This window comes from Telopea speciosissima, chromosome 9 (assembly GCF_018873765.1).
Source record: "Telopea speciosissima isolate NSW1024214 ecotype Mountain lineage chromosome 9, Tspe_v1, whole genome shotgun sequence".
NCBI classification, from domain to species: Eukaryota; Viridiplantae; Streptophyta; class Magnoliopsida; order Proteales; family Proteaceae; genus Telopea; species Telopea speciosissima.
The window spans coordinates 21,288,000-21,295,259 of record NC_057924.1 but is presented as its reverse complement, the minus strand read 5'-3'; positions in this window follow the sequence as shown (position 1 = coordinate 21,295,259).

Genomic DNA, 7,260 nt, shown 5'->3' with positions numbered 1-7,260 from the left:
AGTGGCACGTAAATCAAAGCGATGTCATCAAACACTACCCTAAGTATCTTTTGGCATGCAAACCTAGGTAAAACCTCTAGATACCACCCTAGGCACCTAATGGCACGTAAATCAAAGCGATGCCATCAAACACTACCCTAAGTATCTTTTGGCATGCAAATCGAGGTAACGCCTCTAGATACCATCCTAGGCACCTAGTGACACGCAAATCAAAGTGAGGCCATCAGACACTACCCTAAGTGTCTTTTGACACCTAAATCGAGGTAATGCCCCCTTTTTACAGTCTCTCCCTCTCTCTTTTTTTTTTGACTATTTATTTAATTGTTGTCCCAATTATTTTGGCTAACCATTTGCCTTATTTTTCTTTGCAGGGCAGCCCCCTTCCTTCACCCAAGAAGTATTGTGGGTTGGAGGCTGTTTCAGAGTAGTACCGCACACTTTGCCCGGCTGTACAGCCGCGGGTGGTTCGGACCGGGTTGGGACACATTGCCTCATCCCTAGCCCACGAATTGGACAGCCCAACTGCGAGGGCTCTGATAGAGAGGTGGTGGCTGAGCACCCATACGTTTCACCTTCCCTTTGGTGAGGCGACGATCACCCCTCTAGATTTCTACATGATCACGGGATTACCCTTTGGTGGGGTACCCGTGACACTGACTCCGGAGGAGAGGCTTATAGCCTCGATGGAGCCATCAGAGCACCTGGAGTACTACAGGCAGCAGTTGGGGATTGCCGTTACAGGGAGAGAGATCCCCGCGTCGATCCTGAGGGGTACCTGGGATGAGAGGGTCGTTATAGACTAGTCACCATCCGTCCTTTAGGATCAGCAGGCTCGATGCTTCCTCCTCTTCTTGCTGTCGGAGGTGATCTTCAGCGATATGATGGGTACGGTGACAGTTGATGCCGCATATGTTCTCTTCTTTGAGCACTTTGACGTGGCCGCGGGCTACGATTGGGGGGGTTGGGTATACGCCTACTTCCTAGATATGCTAGACTATCTGGTTGTGGGGTCGCCGAACCTGATCGGATGCTACTACGTCCTATGGGTTAGTTCTCTCAACTTTGCCTTTCTCTCTTTCCCTTTTTTATTTTTATCCCATTCTTATTTATTTGAGCTCATTTATGATTATCTATTACAGACGTGGAGCTATGAGATCCTTCAGTTTTGGGTCCCCACTTTCAGACCTGGGGATGACCTCGGAATCACCTTTCCTCGGACTATGCGATGGCGTAAGTCCCATTTGCTCAGGAGCGGTTGCCATAAGGACCTTGGGTCCATTCGCGGCCTCCTGAATGAGCTGCAGCCTACCGAGGTAAATCTAAAGTGGTTGTTTATCTTATTTTCTCTTTTCTTCTCTTTCTCTCTCTCTTTTTTTTTTACATTAATCCTGACTCTTACTTGACAGGCTTCTCTCCACCCTTATTTGGGGGAGATGATTTTAGAGCCAGACCTGTTTGACAGGGCCTCAGCTCTCTCCACTCGCAAGGTCCTCTTCGAGGGCCCATGGGGGTTTGCCTTTTACTTGGGAGAGCGAGTGTCCCTGCAGTGGTCTGAGGCTCGCTCGGTGCCCTGCCCTCCTCCTGCTCGGGTCCATCAGCCAGCCTTGATGGATCGGGATGAGATCGAGCACTGGAGGGTTGGTGAGCCTGCGACTGGGCTGGTGCTTGCCGAGACGAACTATACCGACTTCCTTCTCCGAGAGACAGTCTGCGTCCCCCTCACCTGCGAGGGGCCTCAGGTGAGATTTTCTTCATTTTTCCCTCTTCTCCTTAGATTGTTAAGCTAGCTTTTATCCTGATTTGTTTCTTTTTTTGACAGTTTCCAGGTCGCCCCATGATTCCAGGGGTCTACGGTGGTGGGAGCTCTTCTTGCGCCTCTCGAGTAGGGGAGGTGGAGTCAGGTGTTGGGCCTTTTGGAGAGGTTCCAGCCCTGCGGATTGCTGGTCCAGATGACCACATTCCAGGGTATCGTTCGTGGTTTATTCGCCACCACGAGCCTGGGATGGTTGAGGTCATCTTACCACCTCCTCGGGCTGCAGACACTGACCTAGGCCTCCCTCTTCCTTATGATGGGGTTAGCACATCCAACTTTCCTAACGTCATCCATTATTTTTCAAATTCTTGACATCTTGGATGATTGTCATATTTAGGTGGATGCGAGCTGATATGCTGACATGAGGCGCATGATGGCTAGCATGGATGAGATGATCACCTCACGTGTGGACGCGGGCCATAGGATGGTAATGCTTCGTCTCTTCCCCCCCCCTATTTTTTTATTTCATTTTATTTCCATTTTTTTTATTCATGCTTATCTTTTGATTTTCCTCTCTCTCTCTCTTTCTTTTTTTTAGAGGGTTGAGCTTGACCATTGTAGGAGAGAGATTGAGAGACTGAGGCTTGCAAATGAGCAGCTGCAGCTCAACCTTATGCGGGCTGAGGTCGGGAGGGATGCCCTGATGGTGTCCCAGAGCAGAGAGGGGGAAGGCTTGGATGTTGACGATTACTCCCCTGAGTTGTGACTGCTCCTCTTCTTTTTTGTTTTGTTCTTTTTTTTTTTTTTTTTGGAAGTATTGTTACAACTATGTACATTTACTCTCGTTCCCCTCTTCTTTTTTTTATTTTTTTTTGTTTTTATATTTTGGTATGGATACTAGTGCAATTTTTATGTACACTTTTCCTCTTCTTTTTTTTGTACACATAAACGAATTGTTTATGAATTCATTGGATATTTCTTTCTTTGAAATACACATGAGACTCCATCCCTTTCCTTAGAAGCACAAATTCCATTGGTAAATGGTTTCATTACATGAGAAAGGACAGAGCAATTGAGAAAGGACAAACAAACAAGTAAAGATAGGAACATCAAATTGATATCACTTATTTGTAACATTTTTTGGATAGCAGAATCACCACTTCTTGTGTCACATCTCTGGAGTTCTGAAATTCTCCATCTTAGGTTGTTCCTGCCTCGGAGATACTAAGGAAGGGATATAAAAACTGGTGTGAGTTAAACCCATGAATCTCACATAATTGTACCCTGATGTTTCTGATTTTTCTATCTCGGCCTTCATCCAAGGGCAGTTCCATTGGATTTCTTGGACATCTCTCTCCTCCAAATATTTCTTCCAGTCTTGGACCTTGTGGAATTCTGACTTTTCCCTTTGTATTTGATAATGCATAGGCCGGAGATGAGGACATGGAATTGGTGCGACCAATTTTAGTTTTTCCATCAACCACATTTGGAATACCGCCGGAGATCCATGAAGGAAATCTGTACCATATTTCTGAGACTGACTCATGGTATCAAACCCTTTGAATGTTTCTGCTAAAACGGTAGGAGCGATGTCGCATCCTTCTTCAATTTGCCTCACCACTTCTGCAATTATTGATGGCATGCCTTTTCCTAGAGATGCTAACAAGTACCTCCCAATCATACAGAATAAGTACGCCCACTTTCTGCGTCGGATCTGTCTTTCTTCTTGAAATCCATTGTTGTTGAAGATCTTCACAACTTTCAACGCATCCACCTTGTCATAATTGAGAACTTGCTTTACCTCCTTCTTATTCATGGCAAAGAAATCTTCCAAATTTTTGAAAAGCTGTTCTTTCTTCATTGTTGGGAGGAACAACTTTTCTCGAGGGGGTGACATCATGCAAGCCCAAAATTCTTCAATGGTCCGAGCCAGCCAGACTTTTTCGAAGCGGAATGCATGCAATTGGGGGTTCCAACACTTTGACACTTCCCTTAGCAAGTCACGATGGAGCTTGAAGCAACCAATTCTTCCTAATACTATCAGATGGTGATCCTCTAAAAGTGTAGGCCCATCCACATTCATCCGGAGAGTCCACTGGCGCAACTGTTCGTCAAGTCCTTCTTTCTTTGGTCCCCTCATACTACCTACATCGAGAATTGGGTTAGCATGTTGCAACATAGAATGAATAAATCCTTCATTACTAACCAGCTCTAGATGACTTTACTCCTAAGCTAGGTCAAGGAATAGAAGGCCAAATGGCAAGATTTACTCAAACATGCAAGGGATGTCGGCTGACGGAATTTATGGGAGGAAACCAACACAATGCCCTCTCTTTCTTTTTTTCTTTTTTTTTTTTCTTTTTTTTTTAGACCGTACCCGAATACGTCGAGTTGCCTACGTATCCCTTTGGAGGAATCAAGTCAAACGTAGTTCAAATTGCTTCGCATATCTCAGACAAAATACTTCTTTAGCTAGTCCATATTGACCAGACCCCAAAGATCTTCTCTGTCAAGATCAGAGAGTTGGACCGCTTATCCTGGCAATATAGTCTTGACTTTGTAGGGTCCACTTCAATTGGGTCGGAACTTTTCTCTTGGGTCGTGGATTGGAGCTCGCTGCTCTCTAAGGACCAAATCTCCTTCTTCAATGCTTCGAGTGTGGACACCCTTATTGAATGCCCTAGCAATTCTTTGCTAATATTTCTTGAGATTGTCCATGGTCTTCATCCTTTTCTCATCCAGGAGATTGAGCTCTTCGTATCTGGCCATTACCCATTCCCCTTCTGGCAATTGACTATCTAGTAAGACTCGAAGAGAAGGGACCTGAATTTCTACCGACAGTATGGCTTCCATCCCATATACCAGAGAATACAGGGTAGCTCCGATAGAGGTTCGGATGGCTGTCCGATATGCCCATAAGGCTAGTGGATGTTTCTCTGCCCAGTCATTGTGTGTGTCTGCCATCTTTTGCAATATGACCTTCATATTTTTGTTGGCTGCTTCTACTACTCCATTAGTCTGTGGCCGGTAAGTAGTAGACTTATGCCTCTTAATGTCAAATTGGTTACAGAGTTCTTCCACTTTTCCCTGAAATGCAGGCCTTGATCTGAAATCAACTGTTGCGGCATACCGTATCTGCAAATGAGATTCTCTTTTATGAACTTTGCCACCTTGGCGAAAGTTAGAACTACATAACATTGAGCCTCCACCCATTTTGTGAAATAGTCGATGGCGACTAACATGAATTGATGTCCATTTGAAGCCTTTGGAGTTATTTTACCAACTACATCAATTCCCCAGGTAGAAAATGGCCAAGGGGCATTTAATGAGTGCAACTCTATCGGAGGAATATGAATGATGTTGGCAAATATCTAGCATTTATGACATCGCCTTACGAAGGCAACACACTCAGCTTCCATAGTGACCCAATAGTATCCCATCCTGAGAATTTTCTTGGCCAGCATCCTTGCATGCATGTGTGGTCCACATATTCCTTGATGGATTTCTTCCATAATGATTTGAGCCTGATCCTCATTTACACATAATAGTTGGATACCATCATAAGACCTCTTATACAACAAGTTTTCCTTGGAAGATGAATTGAGTAGCATATTTTTGCAAATGCCTCTTCTCTCTTTCTGAAAACTCTTCAGGGTACCTCCTTTCCTTGATGTAGTCGACCACTAGAGCATACCAAGGCCTTCCATCCTCGGTGAGTGTATTGACTGGTTTTCCATAAGCTGGGCGGGTCCTTCTTTCTATTAGGAAGGGCTGGATCTTGTCCCGATTATCACATTCTACCATGGATGCCAAAGTGGCTAAAGCATCTGCAAACCGATTGCTATCCCTGGGTAGATACTCAAAAGAAACTTCCTTGAAGCATTACGTTAGTTGTTCCAGATAAACTTGGTAGGGCTTCAGCTTCTCATCCTTAGTCTTCCACTTTCCTTGTGTTTGACAGATCACAATGGAGGAATCTCCGTAAACTTTAATTTTGTCAACCCCTACAGACAGAGTCATTTCTAACCCAATAGCACAAGCTTCATACTCTGCTATGTTATTGGTACAACTAAATTCCAATCTAAAGGCCATTGGCAAGTAAAAATCCTCTGGAGTTATCAATAATACCCCTGCGCCAAATCCTTTTTGATTGGCGGCTTCATCAAAGTACAATTGCCACCCTCTAGTTGGTTCGGCTTCTATAGAGTGCAAATCTTCATCTGGGAAGAGGTCCTCTGTTGCTCGGGAATCATCCTCTGAGGGAAATGCTACTAGATGGTCAGAGATTTCCCACCCTTTCACAGACTTTTGACTGACATAAGTTATGTCGAATTCTGATAATAACAACAACCACCTAGCCATTCTCCCTATCAATGTTGGTTTCTCAAAGAGGTACTTAATTGGATCCATTCGAGAGATCAACCTGACGGGATGTGACACCATGTAGTGCCTCAGGCGCTTAGTTACCCAAATCAAAGATGTACATGTCTTTTCTACTGGAGCATATCAAGTTTCATACTCGAGGAATTTTCTGCTTACATAGTAGATTGCGTGCTCTTCTCCATCCGCATTGCCAACTTGGGCCATCATTGACCCGACCGCTGTTTCTCCTCCTGACAAATATAGGAGCAAAGGTTCACCGAACATTGGAGGGACAAGTATAGGAGGAGAAAGTAGATACTTTTTTATTTTCATAAAGGCATCTTGACATTTCTCATTCCATTCTTTCGGCTCTTTCTTCCTTAGGAGTTTGAAGATAGGTTCACAAGTGGATGTCAACCGGGATATGAATCTGCTTATGTACTGGATGCAGCCCAAAAACCCTCGTACCCCTTTTTCTGTTCGGGGTGGTGGCATTTCAGTGATGGCTTTTATCTTGTCGGGGTCCACTTCTATCCCTCTTTCGCTGACAAGAAACCCCAGTAATTTTTCTGCTTTGGCCCCAAACACACACTTCTGTGGGTTCAGCCTTAGCTTGTATTCTTTGATTCTTTCAAAAAACTTTTTGAGGGCTACAAAATGGCCTTGTCGATCAACAAATTTGACCATCATATCATCGACATATACCTCTACTTCTGTATGTATCATGTCATGTAGGATAGCCGTGGCCGCTCTTTGATATGTTGTCCCAGCATTTTTCAACCCAAAAGGCATTACTTTGTAACAAAATGTGCCCCAGGGTGTGGTGAAGGCAGTTTTCTCTCTGTCCTTCGGGCACATACTAATTTGGTTATATCCTGAGAAACCATCCATGAAGGACAATAGAGCATGGCCTGCAGTGTTGTCTACCAAAATGTCAATGTGGGGTAACTAAAAATCATCCTTCGGGCTGACCCTGTTTAGGTCACGGAAATCCACACACATTCTGACCTTCCTGTCTTTCTTAGGGACTGGGACAATATTGGACAACTATTGAGGGTACTGGGTTACTTGGAGGAATCCTGCATTCCATTGTTTGATGACTTCTTCCCTGATCTTCTCACTCCATTTCGGCCGCATCCTTCTTA